The sequence below is a fragment of the Limulus polyphemus genome, unplaced genomic scaffold (assembly GCF_000517525.1).
Source record: "Limulus polyphemus unplaced genomic scaffold, Limulus_polyphemus-2.1.2 Scaffold213, whole genome shotgun sequence".
Classification (NCBI taxonomy): Eukaryota; Metazoa; Arthropoda; class Merostomata; order Xiphosura; family Limulidae; genus Limulus; species Limulus polyphemus.
The window spans coordinates 755,508-775,225 of NW_013665823.1; the positions used below are offsets into that span (position 1 = coordinate 755,508).

At 33.5% G+C, this 19,718-nt stretch overlaps 1 protein-coding gene across 1 annotated transcript in view; it reads left to right on the forward strand.

The window, feature by feature from the left end:
• Nucleotides 1–334: 334 nt before the first annotated feature.
• LOC106478462 (diuretic hormone receptor-like) overlaps nt 335–19,718 on the forward strand; it is a gene marked incomplete at its 3' end in the record, with an annotated part of 92,979 nt that continues 73,595 nt past the window's right edge. The window contains exon 1 of the mRNA XM_013939007.2: nt 335–438. The remainder of the gene's footprint in view (nt 439–19,718) is intronic.

The window sequence follows — 19,718 nt, forward strand, 5'->3', positions numbered from 1 at the left end:
AGAATACGTGTTCTGTTTTTTTTTGTTTCAACAAAATCAGAATTTGAAAATGAGTGTACGAATAATACACGAAATCAATGATGCAATACTAGTATGGTAAGTAGTAGTTATTATATATTCATTATCCTCACCATGTAGCTCCCTCGAGGTTGACTCTATGTAAGTATATAGTTTTGTAGAATATCACTGACTACAAACGCAGGCAGTTTCTTGACTGTTTTGTCACGCTAGGGGTCACTACTGATTCCGCTTCTGTAGGTTGAAAACCGCGATGTATAGATAGATGGTGCAACCAGTAGTTTGTCTCTGTGGCTGGAAGAGTGAAAGACGGTATCATCAGGTCAAGCGCGGAAATCGAACTCCCGTTAAGTCTTCAGTCATTTCTACATCAAGAGAAGAGCCGCGCGGAAGACTGCGATGATCTATAAGATTGAATGTGTAAGAGTTAATTTTTTTTTAATTCTAACTTTTATACATTTACTTATAACCCACTTGTTTGAATGGTTTTCAAACATATAAGTACTGCAAAAGTTCACTAAAATATAAAGAATACTAAGGTTAGAGAAACTAAAAGAACAACAACAAGTATGTGTGTCAACATAATACTCACAAGACCAGAAATATAAAGTAATTGGGTTTGAAATTTGGTGTTATTTGAAATCATTCTAGTGCTTATTAGTGTTAGGCAATGTTTTCAGGGAAATATGTTTCAGCGAATTATGAAATATGAATATAATTAGAAAAGTTATTAAATAATCAGCTTTTATTTACTTCCTACTTGAAGCAACTATTAATAAACACAAATTACGTCAAAAGTATGTGTAGAAAGAGAAGGACTAAAATACCTTACATTTTGTTACCAAACTTGGGAGAAGGCATTGTTTTAAATAAAGATTTTTACAAACAGAATATAAACGTTACAAAAAGTCGATGAGTACAACCAAATAAGACAAGTTCAATCATAAAGCATTTTTATGTGGGGTATATAGCTCAAGATATATATATATATATATATATGTATACATGATAAATATGTGGGATATATAGCTCAAGATATGTATATATATATATATAATAAATATGCTTGATATATAGCTCAACATAGATATATATATATATATATACATATTAAATATATGGGATATATAGCTCAACACACACAGACACACACACACACACACACACACACACATATATATATATATACACATACTAAATATATGTTGAGCTATATATCCCACAAAAAATGTTTTATGACTGAACTTGTACTATTTGGTTGTACTCATTGACTTTTTGGAACGTTCGTATACTGTTTGTAAATACATATAGGAAACATGAATGATACGCTTTGAAAGTACACTAAGGTTTATTTTCAATAAGATATAGCAGACCTATAAAATAATTTTTGCTTGATACTGGGGTTAACATTCTCAGTATTTAGTGGCACAGCGGTAAGTCTGCGGGCTTATAACGCTAGAAATCGGGTTTCGATACCCGTGGTAGGCACACTATAGATAGCCTATTGTGTAGCTTTGTGCTTAACTATAAATGAACAGATATTATTCCAAAGTTTACTAACAAAGTTTTATATTCTCCCTTTTGCTGAACAAAATTTATTTAACCCTGGAATTATAGATAGGTTCCATCAGATTTTCAAGAAGATTTTTCTAAACTATTTACGCCCCACATTGTTTATGGGATCCTGACTTTGTTAATTACAGGGTTCTTAATAACATATAATATCTTTAATATTGCAATTAATCCCATTAATTACTGCTGAATTCCCTACAGACAATCTACATAGAAAATGAGTGATTTCACATCAGTTTTATTTTACAATGAGTGTATATAACAGCTAATAACTTAAAATTACTCGATATGTGGATCCCCCTGGTATTGAACGGTATAAACAAAAATTGGTAAATTGAGGGTTAAGTAACAATGTCAAGTTATAAAACTGCTAGTTTTAAAAGTTTGGAGCATGATTGTATTTTTCATTTTATCCGTCATTATTGTTTAGATTAGCTTTTAACTACACGATAATACTAATGATTACCCAAGATATAATATTTCACGAATATATTAAACTAAAAATTTAATTTTCGTTTTCATCATAACTAGGCATAATTTGCTAAACTAGTTTTGGTAATGTAAAGAAACTGCACACTGCTAAAAATTAGTAGCAAAAATGCCAAATCAGCAACATATAGCATTTTGAGCGTTGTCAATGCTTAATCATCTTATTGCTAGGTGCGGTCAGCAACACTAAGATGTAAAACAAATCAAAATAACCACAATCACCTAATATTTCAATTGATTCATTTAGAAAATTATCTATAAAACTCTAAGAATAATTGTCTCCCATAGATTTTGAAATTAAATAATGTTCTACGATAAAGTAAAAAATAAATATGTTGCTGAGGGAATATTAAATTCGATTATTATCATTCAAGGTGTACAAAAACCAAAAGGTTATATTGAGTATATGTAAGGATGTGTGCTCTAGTATACTTAGCTACGAAATACACCACATCTATTAGCCTCGGCAACGGTGTGTGTTTCTTTGTTAACTTGTTTTTAGGTTTCATTTGATATTATTAAAGCCACCAATTTGTCGAAATTTGTTTCCGATATAGTTGTTTTATATGCAACAGTAAGTGTTACGTTGATTACAATGAACTAAAAAATTCATCCAAGTAGTTAAATCACCCAAAAATGATTTTAGTAAACTATATGATTTTGATAGAAACAGTCACGTGTAAGTTTAGAAAATTTAGAAAAAACAAATAAACTTGATCAATGGTTTCAACACGCACTTGCAGCTGTACAACGTGAATTCAATGGACGAAAATTATATAAGTGAGAGATTAAATTACATGATTACTCGTGCTCGAACTCTGAAAACGTTTAAAACAAAAATACAAAACATGTACAACTTTTACAATTTTGAGCAGGTAAAATTTACAGATAGATCCATAGATACAATAAGGAAAATGCTAAAATGGAAAGAAAAATTGTTCTATTAGTATCCTGTTACTATGGTGCGCACCGTTTGTTATATAACTATAGCGTATGTTTTACTGTCTGGTGTGGAACAACCAAATCATCGATAGCTAACGTTGTCTAACATGAAACTAATTGAACTGAGAAGGATCAAACTACATTTGTTAAAGAATATATGATCTATGTGAACAAATACGTTTTATATATATGTTTGATAGCGTTATTAGTTTTGATCAAAAATATTATTGTTTTGATGCAGAGAAAGAATATATACATATCACCTACGTACGTAATTTTATTCCGGTGGGTCAACGTAAAGTTTACAGGCTTACAACGGTGAAAACTGGGGTTCGACTCCTCTGGTTCACAGAGCGCAGGTAGCCCATTTTCGATTTTGTGCTATAACAAACAAACAAAAAAAAACATTTAAACTTGAGTGTAGATAGGAGATGTTTGAGGCCTGAAAACTAAATGTCTTAATAAACTGGATAGTCATTAAGTAATATTTAATATGTAATAAATAAAATAGCTTTCCATTTCGGTTAACCCGTCCTCTGTATTTGTTTGTTTGTTGTTAAGCATAAAGCTATACAATGGGTTATCTATCCTGTGCCCAGCACGCGTATCAAAACCCTGATTTTAGCGTTAAAAGCTTTTAGATTTACCACTGAACCATTTTTTTGGGGAGGGGGGGGCGTCCTTTGTGTAGTCTCCGACTTTAAAGATTTGGAAAGGCATCATGCTTTGATCTATACTTTTTGCATTTTCTTATTACAAGTTGTTGTTTTATTTGTGAAAGGCTACACAATAGGGTATCTGCACTCTTTCCGCCACTGGAACTCGAACCCCGTATTTTAGCGCAGCCCGTAAATTTATCGCTGTCCCATTGGGGGAATTTTTATTAGTAATGGATAACAAAGACTGGGATAAAGTGATAAAGAGTACTTATATGGTTGAATTTCTCTTTTACAAAAAATAATTGGAATTAGAATTTATAATCTGAACGAAACTTATTTCCACGTCACCAAGACAGAGATTCGTAGGGTTCGGGTTTAGCCGTTCCTAATTTTGAATTACTGAACAGCCTACAACACCCAAAGCCACACAAATTTTGTCCAGATCTTTGAAACGAATAACGAGATTAACCGTTACATTTATAATGCGTCCAAAATTGGAAAATGCGTAGCGTGTTCAACAACATCACGTCTCGCATCCCGGACTTTTCGAACTGTGACCCCACATGCTAACCGCTAGACCCCCTGACCCATTAAGATGTGTCTAAACTTCACTTGTTTGTTCATTCTTAAGTTAGAACTGGGTTTCTTAAAAACTTGAAATCGATAAAATTCGGTGAAACATACTTTATATCAGTATGGGAAGAGTGCGAAATGACATCTTTCATATCACATAAAATTAAACTTCTACAACTCAGCCGCATTTTGTCCGGTGTAATGTTTGTAGAATACAAACGTTATGCGTATCTTGTTTAAAAAGTTGCACTGCTCTGTAAGCTATGAATTTCAACAATTAATGAATTATAAAATTATAAAGGTGAGAAATTTATATGCGATTGATTTAAAAACATACTCGGTAAGTGCTATTACTGCTCGAATGCTTTCAAAAGAAAGACCATTGAATTTCAGAAGTTCAAATATTTTGTTGATAGCAGTTATTTTACGTTAACATTTGAATGTATATAGCAAAAAATAACCACGCACCATAAATCCAATACCATAAAAGTCTTCATAAATATATTATTACACGTTTTTAATATAAAACATTTTGCTGTTCTGTACATGCTGTTATTATGGTATCAAGCAAATTTTTTTTTTTTACTGAGAAGTCAGCTTGAGCAAAGTGTACAAATATATGTCTTATCATTAACTGTTTTGTGCTTTAAGTCTTAACTATGTGTTAAATCAATGTATCTTTTTAACAAAAACAAGTGACAACACTACGTTATTTTCATTATATCATCATTTATTACATCGTGTAAAATTATTTCTGGTTTTGGAAATCTTGATTAATTCAAACAACAAGAGGCGGGATATTTCAAACAGATTAGAATATTTTTTGGGAACGTGCGTAATGTTCAATCTTAAAAACTAAAACTTAAAAAAAAACAACAAAAAACAACGATTATTTTATACACAATTCTATAAAAATAAGATTGGTTTCAGTCTCCAAGTTACTAAAATAATAATTTACTGTACAGTATAAAAAGTGGGAAAAAAAACCGATGAAACTGGAAATTAATCTCATACACACTCAACATGTTTCGACGTATACCCTTGCGTCATCCTGAGTTCGTCATGTAAATGATTATGCAAAAGAACTGCAAATTAATCTTTTAATATGAACACACCTTATGCACATATTGGCTAAAAGGTCAGGTCACAGTACCATATCATTCAGAGAGAAAGCAGCTTGCTAGCAACACTCATCGCCAAAGAGGCTTTGTATGGCTCTTTGTACAGCATAACTGAATTAACAGTTACTTTTATAACGCTTCTCACAACTGAAAGTGTAGAGCGTATTCAGCGGCATCACGTCTCGAACACCGGACTCTGCTATCAGTAGCCCGACGTGCTAACAACTTAGCCACTGCCGGCCTCATTTTGCAAAATATAACTGTTTAGATGCTATATTTATATTCAGTATTATAATTGTAAGCATAAGATGCTCATTTTGGAATATAAAACGTCGAATAGTAACAATTTAATAGTTCTTCCTTTAACCTTATGTATATGACGACATCGATCAGGCAGGGATGCTACTTGCTTTTTCAAACTATCGAGATACTTCCTTTCATTTTCCTGTGAAGTTTTGGCAGTTTAGATTGTCTTCTATTTTACAACCTTATATGGTGCTACAAATAAGTAACTGGCTATGTCTTAGTTTTTGTATCACCGGCTCTCAACTTTCCTCCATATACTTATATTCAGCAAAGCTGTTTGTTCTGAATTATTATCCGGCTCAATTTCGAGCCAGGGCCAACCAAACGTTGTCTATTGGGTATTGTTTGACGAATCACAATGTGTGATATTTCTCATTTTTCATAATAGCAAATTGCTTACAACATGTTCCTCGGTGGGACAGTGTTAAGTTTACGGACTTACAACGCTAAAATCCGTGATTCGATTCCTCACAATGGACACAGCAGACAGCCTTTGTCTTATACAAACAACACCAAAAACAGCTTAACAACATCTTCCATATGGCAAGCAATCGGGATAATAACTAATTAATAATTAATTCAACTCATATGTATAATGTCTTCAACAAGCCAATGATAACGTAGTTTTCAAAAACATGGCTTCTCTGAAACGCGTTATGGTGCTGTACATTGGTATCCAATAGGGTCATAACGTAATGACTCAACATATTGGCAAAATTTTAGACCAAGCTTTGGATCAACACGTTATGGTACTTCAGAAAGATAGCTAACAGGGTTATAACGTATTGATTCAACTCATTCTCGAATTGCCAATAAAACTGTCGTAATTCTTGCTAGATCTAATATTTTAAAGCATATTATTTAATATATAGGTATGACTATATTAACCTTTATACTTACTCAGTGAGGAGATCAGGACTCTTTCGAAAGTTCGGCTACGCGTTGAACCAGTACGTTATGACCCCCGATGACTTTTCATACTCCTACTTTTGTGATAGAGGAATACCTCCATACCGTTAAAGAAAGACTCATCAATATTTTTTATTGTTTTCTTTTCACGCTCTTACTCAAACGTTTCCTGATCTTTTTTAGTTTAAAAATATTCCAATTATTATTTTGTTAATTGTTAACACATTTCTCCATTTGTTTTTCCAATTTTTCTGATTGTTTGCAAAGTTTATATACACGACTATATTCTCAGGTGAAATATTCGTATTTTTTTAGCTGCATTTTGTCTATATAGATTAATTGCTTGCAACTGCCTTCGAACAGTTCTACTGCTGATTGTAACTTCATATATGTTTTGAATTTCTCATTACCTCCGCCACTGAGGTGGCAGAGGTTATGTTTTCACCTATGTGTGTGTGTGTGTGTTTGTCAGCAAGATTTCTCAAAAACGGCTGAATGTATTTGGACGAAAGTTGGTATACATTTAGACTATGACACAACTTAGAAGTAGTTTGTTTTTGTAAGTTCAAAGGTCAAGGTCATAACAAGGTCACGAAAATCAAACAATATCTCTATCTGTTAACATGAGGACGATTTTTCACACAATTTTACTCTATAACTCGGTCAAAAATTATTAGATTTTATAAAACCTGGTGAACATATGTAGAATATTAGTCTTTATTGTTCTGCCAAAAACGATCAATTTCCATTGATAACGACTGACATACGGACACGTTTTTGTATTTTTTGAGAGCGAATATGATCAACGCTGCATAGCGGAGGTATGCGCTCTACTGAATTCCCTCTAGTTTTTCTGTTGTTGTTGTTGTTGTTTTAGTCATGCTGAAACTATCTTTAAATGATGTTGAAAGTTTCCTCGTCACTTACTACATTTTATCCAACTGAAACAAAGGTATCAGAATTTTAACATGGTAATAAAAATAAATGGAATATTATAAAAACGTTAATAGATCAAGCTACTCATTTCAAATTTTTTAATGTTGGTCAACACTTGATGAGCAATTATTTATTAAGATAGTTTAATAGTATCCAGTAGTTGAAGTGTACGTATATCATGAAAATGTTTATGAAGTAAATAATTGTTTGCATTATAATTACAAAACAATATGTGATTATACCATAAACACCTTCTCCTTTGTTGTATGTTTCCATAACAATATGTGACTATAACATAAAAACCTTCCAGATGTTGTATGCTTTCATAACAATATTTAGTTACAACATAAAAACATTTTCCTTTGTTGTATGTTTTCGTAACAATATGTAAAACATACAACAAAGGAAAATGTTTTTATGTTGTAACTAAATATTGTTATGAAAGCATACAACATCTGGAAGGTTTTTATGTTATAACCGAAAACATACATCAAAGGGGGAGGTTTTTATGTTATAATCACATATTGTTACGATAACAAAACTAGTCTTCTGTGTTATGTTTAATTTAAACTTATGACTGGTGCTTTATTTTTGATTTTCAGATATGCATATGTGAATATATGTAGAACATTTACCTTCAGCGTTCTAACACACTGCTGGGAAGCAAACTACTGTGTAGTATACAGTTTTCCCGTCTTTTCTTTCGTGCGACAAAACAAGCAGTTTCAGTAAATCGGTATAATAACGAAACTGCACATTATAAACGTTTAGGTGATAGATCGTTGTGGTTTTGACTAAAGTAGGACCTTGTTTATTGAATAGGAGAACCAGTAGACCTTTTTTCTTACATGTTACTTTCTCCTTTTACAGAAAATAAATTACAACAATAATACACAACGACATTATTGTTTTCACAAAAAATATAACAGACATTTTAGTTGAATACTTACACACGGGTAATTTTATTCCATAAATAATGTAGACTCATTATGTCAATTGTAGCACAGACGGTATTTTTCAGAAGATCGATAGGAAACTAAATTTAAAAGATATCCTAGGATAAAGCAAATTACAACGCTCATGTTAAAGATAGGCTTAATAAAAGAAACACTAATCATGTTCGCCCATGATATTCTGATATTCACGATAATCAGAAACAACAGCCTTAGACTCTCATTTCTTTACAAATCTAATACTTTGTCTCTTCTCCGGTTTATATTGTTATTTATTCTGGCTTATATGATTTTATTCTTAAACTTCAAGCAGTTGTTTAAACTCGCCCTTATAGTAAAGGCACGTGCTTCTACTCATGGCGTTTATAAATTAAAAGTAAGTTTATAAATTAAAAAGTAAGTAAAGTTCAAAACTTTATTCTACACAGCCTTGACCGTTGAAGAAAAGAACAGATGTATAGCTTATCACGAATCACCCACAATGTTTGTAGGAACATTGTTTGAACTAACGAGTCGTTGATTTTTATCCCTAAACTTCCATCAGTTGATTGTGTGCTATCACGAACTGTTGTTTTTTATTTAACTATCTGATTTTACAAATTTTTCACGATATAAAGTTCACATAAATGATTCTTTTCAATTGATACTATTACAATAAGCAGTATAGAATATTACGTAGCAGAATCTACCTCTTCTAAACCAATCCGCATGATTTTGTCTGTAACACATCCCTAGAGGCTGCCGCTATTCTTATTTTTCTTGAGTGGATTTATAGAAATTGATGATATTTTCTGAATCTTCATCTTATATCTAACAGTTTCAGCAATTCAAAGGCTCTGGTTTCGATTTGTTTCACTTATAAAGTTATAAATGTTCACCTTGGCAAATAGACATTGTCTAGAGTTTAGTGTTGTTGGTGGTGTTTTTTTGTTGTTGTTTTTTTGGGGGGGTGTATGTAGGGATAGTATCCAATATGCCACAGTAAGTACCATACGATCTACAAAATAGCAAAAACAGTGGATATCTAAGAAGTGGCCTCATTTATAACACCCAGAATCTGGTTCGGTTATATTATTTTTACTGAAAAATACTATCTCTCTAGTACTTAATCAGACTCAATTTACTAATAAATTAAGTTTTAAGTTTATAACTTAAAAAGTAAAGTAAAAGAAATAACAGGTTTTCTTTTAAGTCACAATCTACATTATCTCCTGTGTTCCTTTGTTTTCTATTAATAGTTTAATGATTTTTACACTTACATTCAGATCTAATCATAACTGATAAAAAAAACACAAATTATATGAATCTTGAAGTTGAAAAGAATAGACAAAGTAAAATAAAAATAAAGTGGGTTACAGAAACCGAGAGGAAAAATAATCTATATATCCCGCTGAGGGTTAATTGTTTCTTTCCGAAATTTTCTGTCAGACAAGTTTGATGGAGTGAGAACCTAATCATGACAGGGATAGAACGTACTAAAGTAGGCGTAACTAGTCTCCCTAACATATACACACCGTTGCTTACTCTTATTTTTCGCAGCGTATAAAGCTTCCACGTTATCTTCTCGTATTTACCTAATGATGCGCCCGGTGTATCAGCGGAAAGTCTGACGGCTTATAACGCTAAAACTCGGGTTTCGATACCCGTGGGGAGAGCACAGACAGACTATTGTGTAGCATTTTGCTCAACAACAACATGGTATGAGGATTGTAAAGAAAGCTTTTCATCCGGGTTATATGGTTGGTGTAAGAATTTCATATAAGGAGAAATATCTTCACAAAGTGCACAATGAAACAAAGGAGCTACTTTCAGGATGACGCAACGGGATAAATTATGCAAGAAGAAGATCCTAAACTAGATAACGAGGATGCCAAGTAGATATGAATACATTAAGGTAAAGCATCAAGTTATACTTTTCTACGAATCATGGTCAATGAAATAGTGTTCGTGTCATCCTTTTGCTCGATGCAAATGTGAAATCACTTGGCTGTGCGTTCATGAGCGTTGGTACATTTCATTTGTTTAAGTATGGTTTTAGATTGGTTTGATTTGTTTTGAATTTCGTGCAAAGCTATCTCAATGGCTATATGTGCTTGCAGTCCTTAATGTAGTAGTAATAGAATAAATGGAAGGTAGCTAGTCAACACCATCCACCGCCAACTCTTGGACTATTTTTTATCAACGAGTAATGGGGTTGATAATTGATTGCGAGTCAAGCGCCCTAACCACCAGGTCTTGCCAGGCATATGGTCTTAGAGGCCAATCTTTTTGAAAATGTTATCACGACGTGTTGTTTAAGATGGACATTGCTGTCTTTTGCTAAAGCTTTCTCAAACGAAAATTGAGATATCGGACAATAATGGCCATAATTACACACAATAAAGAATTGAGTCAGTAGTTTTCATAATATGAGATTAAACTGTCGTACAACACCAAAAACGTGAAACGTCAATAAGAATTGTTTAGAGCTATTTTGGATAATAATATTGTATTTAAAGCAGATAACAACTTAAATACAGTCTCTTATTTGGAGTAAATGTAAGTCATGTGCTTGTGTAGCTTCTTCGATCATAAAAATTTCAAGTACTTTACTTGCTTGTGTTTGGTATATATGTCTATAGAGGTTGAGTAGGTCATATTAAAACGATTATAGGGTCTCATCATGTCGCCACGCCCAGTCATGCTCTATCTGACGACCGCGTTTCTTGACAATAGCACTGCAGAGTAGTTTCCATTGCAATGCTAATTAACACGATTGTAAGAAATATATCCACGTAAGGAAAAACAATCACAATTAAAAAAAAAAAATCACGCGCGGGGTTGAAGGGGAACGATTGTTCCTGATCACCCCTGTTGGGAAGAGGACAACTATCACGTTATTTTATTTTCCTTCAAACAAAATTCCTGCAACGTTTAGTTTTTTTTCCCCATTGCAAAAGACTCCGTAGTGACACTGCCATATCCATGGCACACCTCTTCTCTCTGTAATCTTTCCACAATACATCTAGTTATACGAGGACGACAATTTCTCAGATCTCCTTCAATAATCCGATCGAACAGAAATTCATATGACTTGACCACCATGTCATTTTATGAAATGGCATGTAAACCCGTTTCATTCTTAGGTGCCGTTTGAACTGATACGTCGTGGAAGCAGCTTGTGTATACGTGCTTGTGTCGCTTTTGCATACGAAGATCATTCTTGAATATGTAACAGACTACTGTTTGCTATACATCGACGGCGGCCCCTCAGTGGCTCAGCGGTAAGTCTGTAAGCTCACAACGCTAAAACTGATTTTCGATACCCGACAGATAGGTCATTGTGTAGCTTTATGCTTAATAACAAACACACAAACAAACACATCGACGGCTATTTTCGCTTACCTTAGTGTTCGTGGATTCCAACCTGTTAGAAGACGCTGAAATTTGCTTATAACAAATTGGATACGACTTGTTGCAGGCCTCTATATGGATGATCCTGGTGCCTTTGTTTGTAATACTTTTAAGTTCAAGAGATATCCCCGTCTTGAAAAGTCTAAATCCATAATCTGATCACATCTTTATGATCTGAATGTATAAATATATACGTTAGAAAGGGCTGTTACATACCCTTTCCAAAAGCAATACATTTCTGGTGGTATCACACCACCTACGTACTAAACGTCACTGTAAAATATTGTTTTGATACATTCCGTTCCACCGAGACTTTATATCAAATATAATTGTCTGTTGACTTCTTGATTTGCATTTTCAAAATCGTTTGAATATAACGTATTCAACCTTCTGTATAATGGCAATTCATGCGACAAAAATATCTACAGGAATAACTTTCAACACCAACAAGTATACAAGTTAATATTTATAGATTATTAGCGTAAAACAATGAGATGATTTACATTTATCTGTAAAACTAAGTTTTTTTTATAAGGAAATCCCGTAAGTTCTATTCGTCTTTAATTGGACACCACTGATTTTTGGTAAATATTTTAGTTATGCTTGTTTTACAAACGTCAACCAAGTAAAAGAAATGAATATACAAGAAACATTCTAAGTTATTCTCATAAAGTGTCTGTGACTAATAATAGCTTATTTTTCTATACCATGGCGTTTTTTATATAATATTAACTCCTTACGCCCTCTTCCCCTGGTGGCTTTGTGGTAAGCTAAAATTCAGGCTCTGATCCCCGAAGCGGATACAGCTTAGACTGTCAATTGTGTAGCTTTGCACTTAAACAAAACATACACAAAATACTCTTGACCGACTAAAATGATTAATTTATTTTGTATTTACAAGAAGTGGAACTGGAGTTTTCAACCTAAACATCACCTTATGTGCATGTGGGCTAAATGTCGAGGTCAGGGATCTCTAGTATTCAGGTATAGCCATATCTAATTTTGTACTATTTATCAGGGGAAGGGTAGCTTGATGGATGTATATGGAAAAATTAAAATATATGCACAACATTTTTGCCGATCCATAGGGTAATACCTTCAATACACTCAGTGTTACTCTAAAAAAAAGAATGAGAAAAAAGCATTTAATCAAAGGATGTGTTATAAGGTTAGTATAAATTGTCAAAATAGGGATTTGTAGCGAGAGAAAGTAATATAGCACTATTTCTGGCCTTGTTTGCTCATTTTCTTAGGGTTCCTAGTTGTGGGCTTGAAAATAGTATATTTACATTTTTATTCAACTTATTTCTGTACTTTATTTGATGATTCCTATTGCCCCTTTTTAAATTAAAATTTTTTACTAATCTTGTTTCTTAATTCTTTTTATGTCCATTTATTGAGAATACATTTTAAGCTACATACGTGCATGTGCGTTCAGTTGAATGTTATATGTTTTTCAATAGCTTACTGCTACATAAGCTTCTTTTCCACCCATCCACCACACCGAATATTCAAAATAAATAGCAAATGTACAACAAAGAATAAACACATGTTCTGGTATGCAACTACAACAAACAAAATATAAAGTTGTTCTCAAAGAACCATATTGAACGGAAAAATTGTATCATCACAGATTTAATGACTGGCTTCCACCATTGTTACAGTGTAATTAATGTAACAAAAGACGAGCAGCAACAAAGTAATCTCATCAGAACGCAATAACATTTCTTCTAAGATAACAAAACACAGATTAATGCAATGTAAACAGACTCGTTAACATGGTTAGGTTAGTATGCATGTTCTTCAACAGCCTGCTGTGCACAAGTGTTTGCAACAACACAATAATGCTAGCAAATTAGAAAACAGCGACACAGTTAGCGTAGATCGCCAATTATCGACAACATTTACAACACCAGCTATTTAAAAATAGCAATAGTTGTATGAAATAGTGCTATATGGAGTGGTAATAAACACTGAATACGCACTCACGATTTCAACTAAGTGTAGAAAGAACTACTACAGCCGTCAAAGTAGGAAAATCTGCTATGCTAATCAACCAATGTTAAAAATTTGCTGAAATGTAGTCGCGGAAATCCACGCAGAGACAGCAAACTCGAGTAACGATATTCAACAGCAAAATCGAGATCCTTTCATGTGGCAATTTTCAATTAATGCAGTAGAAAATGCTCGAGTTGTAGTTTCCAACTAACGCCCACGATAGGAAAACACAGGATTTTTTTATGGCAGAAAGTGAAGGCCTTAGAAAATTTTGCAGCAGAACAAAATTAAGGAGGTCCAATTAAGTTTAAGAACGCTATCTCAGTTTTTTTACAAAATTATTATGCGATCCCACACTACAGTAGATATCACTTGTAATAATCTTATAGTGGAGTCATAATAGGGATTCGTAGCTTGAGCAAACTGTCAGCAGTAGGTCTCTAGATTTGTTTGCTTACGTTTTTGCAATCCCTATTTGTAAATGAGAAATTCTCAATTGTTTAATTATCTTGTATGTTGGCTTTTTTAATGCACAGCAATGGGCAAGTATATGCTTAGAGTAAGACACAATCTCCACTAAGCGCGTAAAAAATTTTACCAGTAGAAAAGCATCTTTTTCAAATAAAACAAATACTTCTAAAATATCGCTTTAAAAAGAGCTTCGTGTCTTTTAAAGTAATTATTTACTGAGCCAGGTGGCTTTGTGCTTGAGGTTTCGTGTAACCACGTGTCTAGTATAAGAACATTTTATAACCACATAAATCAACTTTCAATGAAAAATGATCAACTTTTAGATAGGTCATGGACGTTCGCAGCGCTTCATATAGTATATCTGTTTAGGTTTTGGTACAAAATCTCCAGCCGATTTGGCTGTAGGCTTGTGAAACAATAATATAAATAATAATAATAATATGAACAAATGGGCAAACTTTGATTTTATGTACATCATGAAATAACGTAGTTTGCTTATTATCAATGTTTGGGTGGTCTTAATTATTGAAAAGGAAGGTTTTGAGTGGTGTTTTTAAAAATAAGTCTGTTTTTTAATGTGGTATTTTCCCAAATGTTCTATTAGAGTTTTGAGCAAATTCCTGTGCGATCCCTATTATGATCTACTATCGTGGTTCATGATGAATAGCGTTTATTAAGGTTTACGTTAGTGATTCGGCAACAGAAGCAGAGCAAAATCTCCAACATTTAGTACAGAAGTTCGATTATTGCGTTTTCTTTTAAGATAAAATTTCCTTGCAATTAATTCATAATTTATCAACACCAGGGAAAGAGGAAAAATAAAATCAAAATATGTCATAATTCTATGGTTTAAAATGGGTAATTTAAGAATTTAAGAGAAAATTGATAAAACAAAATTGCTGTCCTAGTCTGTAATACTTAGCGGTTTGTAATGATATGTGAAAATGTAAGACTAAAATCGAGTTTATGTTATGAAATCTGATAGTGTGATAAAAAGCTAACTGTGAGTAAATCATCATGGATAAAATTATTGAAAGGTGCAGGTAATCTTTTCAAGCACGGGTTGGGTCTGTGTTAGAGTTTGCGAGTCGGGCCGCACTTTAAGCAGTGGGGCGTTATGAGAATGGCAGTCAATCCCTTAGCAGGATAGCGGGGGGTAGGGTTTTACTGACTGCCTACTTTCCTCCTGGTCAACTGTTTGTTTGTTTGTTTTTGAATTACGCGCAAAGCTACACGAGGGCTATTTGCGCTAGCCGTCCCTAATTTAGCAGTGTAAGACTAGAGGGAAGACAGCTAGTCATCTCGACCCACCGCCAACTCTTGGGCTACTCTTTTACCAACGAGTAGAGGGATTGACCGTCACATTATAACGTCCCCCACGGCTGAAAGGGCGAGCATGTTTGGTGTGACGGGGATTCGAAACCGCGACCCGCAGATTGTGAGTCGAGCGCCCTAACCACCTGGCCATGCTGGGCCTCCTCCTGGTCAATAGTTTAAAATTAGGAACGTCGGTAATTAGCCTTAGTTAGTTTGTTTGAAGTTAAGCACAAAGATACACAATAATCTATCTGTGCTCTGCCTACCATGGGTATCGAAACCATACCGCTGTATTACTGGGTGGCATTAGCCTTAGTAATTTTGGTATGAATACACAGTAGTAATACCAATAACTAATATATTCAGCATACCTATGTTGTTAATGTCTACTTTACAACACAACACACTTCTAATTGATGTGGTATTTGGGATTTCACGCTTCAGACTTGTTAATGGTGAGAATGTTTCTTATGAGACAGACGTGATTAAAGATAAATATACAGTAATGCATTTTTACTAATTTACTAAGTCATATTTAACAAATATCATGAAAATCACGTTTCACTGTTGGCATTTTTACCATATTTTCGTCTTAACTCGCCGAGCCTTTCGAGATAATTGTGAGCATACTTAACATTTAAAAGTCGATCCCCTGGTTCCTCCAACGGTGTATTACAAAGTGTTCGTTCCATCTTCTGATTAGATGTAGAGTACTGGAGTCAAAGTAATTGCAAAAGCGGCATTTGGTTCCATTGGTCTTGTGATCTGTGTAGTGACGTTAAATGATAAATCAAATTATCATCGTTTATGTGCACCAAAAAAGTACTTAAAAGTTTGTTGAATAACATGTAATAAGCTGAGAGAAGTGGACGTGGTTAATGTACTATTTTGTATTAGGCATATTCCTTCCTTTAAGACCATATAGCAGTGCATTGTTTATTTAACGCCAGCAAGCATCTCAGTAAAGCTGTTGTGGTTATTAATTTGCTTTTTTCGTAAAATCAGTAAATCACAATTTGCTCCAATTTATGATTATAGATGCACATTTGACAGCAAACGTTCGTTAAACAGCGATAACTAGAGAATGAATGTGACCATTTGTGCCTATATATCTAAAAAAACACGGAGCACCAGTTAACCTGAGAATTAATTGATAGCTCAATGCAGAAAAAAGGAGCAAGCTCAGAAGATACAAGTATTTCTGAGATGCGCAGTTATTGGTGTATTGTAGTCGAACGTGTCTGAACTAGTTGCACTTCAAAGGTTAGTTGTTTTGGGCTTCTTTTTATACAAATAGTGTTTGTTTCTTAATGAGAGAGAAAGTTACTGCTCTTTTCATAATTTTATTGGATACACACAAATAGTGGAAAACAAGTTCAGGAAGTAATACTTCAATAATTCTGATAAATTACAGTCAATAAAGTTTTATACGTATTTTGTAACAGCCAATGGAAATTGATTTCTAGTCTCATAACGCTCCCATAGCCACAAAGTGTATGTTTTTTGCGGCAACGAGGCTTCAACCTGGGCCTTGATGTTAAATATTAAAGGCTAATAATGAGCAATTATTGACTGGTTATGAGCGTAACAAATTATCTGTTGCCCGAAATCACCAGTCAATAATGGTTTTATTCTACCACATCTTCTGTTTTCAGTTTTACTAACACATGAATCATTAGCGCTGTCACATAGTATATTTAGCCTACATCCCCGGGCCTACACATAAACCTTAAAGTTTAACATTCCATTGAAAATTTTAATAATCAATAATAAATAAATAATATTTATAAATTGTTTAATTTTCAAAATGTGACAAATCACCATTATGCATTAATAAACGTATAAAATTTGCCTAGAATGCTTGTGAGATTTCAGACATTGTCTGTAAATTAGGCCTAGATGAATCAGCGTTTTTTTTGTGTGTTTTGTTTTGCCGTGCTGCAAGAAAATTGTCGTCTACAAAGATCTGCTGAACTCATGGCAACGGCCTTGACAATTTGGAAACATTGATACGATATTTTTCCCGGCTATCAAAGCAGAGAAGAATAATCCCCTATGTTATTCAGTGTATTATTATAAAAACTGGGCTTCCGTATTGACGTTTTTTTTCAGCACGTCGATGTTTAGATTTATGTTAATACCAGTGTGTGTGTGTGAAATATTAAAGTTTTTATTACACACACACTATTCCACCAGAGAACCATATATCTCGTCAAACAATATTTACTAATGTTGATCACATGACAATAATTAACTGTATTTAAGATATCAAAGGGATGAAATAGGTAGACAGAGATAGAAACAAAGAAATGGTTGATCCTCCTCAGACGCTTGTGTCATATTTCAAAGAAATCGAAGATTGTCAACGTTGTATGTCTGAAATCTGAAACATGTCTCGTTCATATAAATGTCGTAAGAGATAAAACTATAGTTTTAAACATTAAGAAAACTAAAGTATTTTGAATATTGTTAATTAATAGCCATTTTAAACCTCTATTTACTATTTCAGACGACATGACTATGTCTCTCTAAATGAAAATCGTGTCGAATAAGATTATACCAACTAGACCGTACAGCAGTATAGCTGGTACTCTACACATATAACATTTATACCCTGCTATCGATATAGTGAGCTAAAACACTATATACAGAACTAAACGGTGATCCAACATAGAGTCGAAAATTCCAGAATTAAAGCAAACAATACCATTCAGAAAATCGGAAACAAAGACAAATAAGATACAGACAAAAAGCACTGCCGTTCCTCTAAGCCGGCAGGGAGATGCTCGTTAACTTAAGAGAACGAGCCTAATTCCGCTTTCACTTTATTGATTACAAAATCAATGTATAGATGGACCTGCTTAGACCTGCCCACATGATAATCCCACAATAGAAGATAGTACATAATCCATAATATATGTATAGCTTCCATCGTCTATCTAGACATTATACAAAAATAAATTAAATTAATTCAACACGTTTAACCGAGAAATTGAAGTATACGTTATGTAGGCCTAAAAATCCCTCGTAAATCTATCATTTCCTAGGACTATCAGACCCTAATATCCAATTAAGAAAGGCATAGCATAGCATAAGTAGGGTTGTTCTAATATAAACCTAATAAGGTGTACTTGTCTTTCTATTTTTCCATGCTTTTTACAGGTTGTGACGAACTAAAAAGATATAACTTTATACAGCTTCTAAATCTAAACCTAAATTCGGATGAGTAGTAAAGCGTAATTAAGAAAATAAAGTACAATGCCTCAATGTAACTGATAGAGTCCTGTTGAACACCAAATGTAATTAATCACACATAAATTATTTTCTCAGTCTTCTTTTGAAACACCAAGTACACTAGGATAAATCATCGCTGAGCAATTAACTGTATAAATCACGAATTCCTAATTATATGATAAATGTGGACAACGATCTACGTTTTCGAAAGAAATAGTTCGCCTACTCCTTGATAAACTTCACCTACTCAAAGCCACGCTAATAGAAGATCTTTCTCTCAAAACATACGGGAACTTTATTTTTTCATTTCTCATCAAACCTGCAGAATAGATAAGACCTGAAGATTGTTGAATCTAGTCTACAGCTGGCTACAGAGACAGTTTTCTTTATCAGTATTGACTGACTCTTTGCTTTGTTTTAATGTTTCGATAAGGATTACGTAAAAAAGGAATAACGTGTATAATATCACATACGCATGTTGACTGGATTAAATTCCACATTAATTAAATTACACTTATTGATGAACCACCTGGGGGCATGAGGGATAAATTATATCTTGCCCAAAATCAAAATAGAATTCATTGAATCTATTGGCTGAGTAGTGATTGAGTGACCACGTTTCGCATGCTAATTAATACTTGGTGTACAATAGGTCTGGAACCATGGGTGATTTGCAGTTTTTTTTAATTTCAGATACGTGACTGATTATGGCGCTATTAAAGCTTAAAAAGGTTGAGTTAATCGAAACTTGTTTCGATTTACAAGGACAGTGTGTGGAACACATTTTGTAAAATTCCTTAAAGTGCCTATGCTTCTAGACGTTTCGG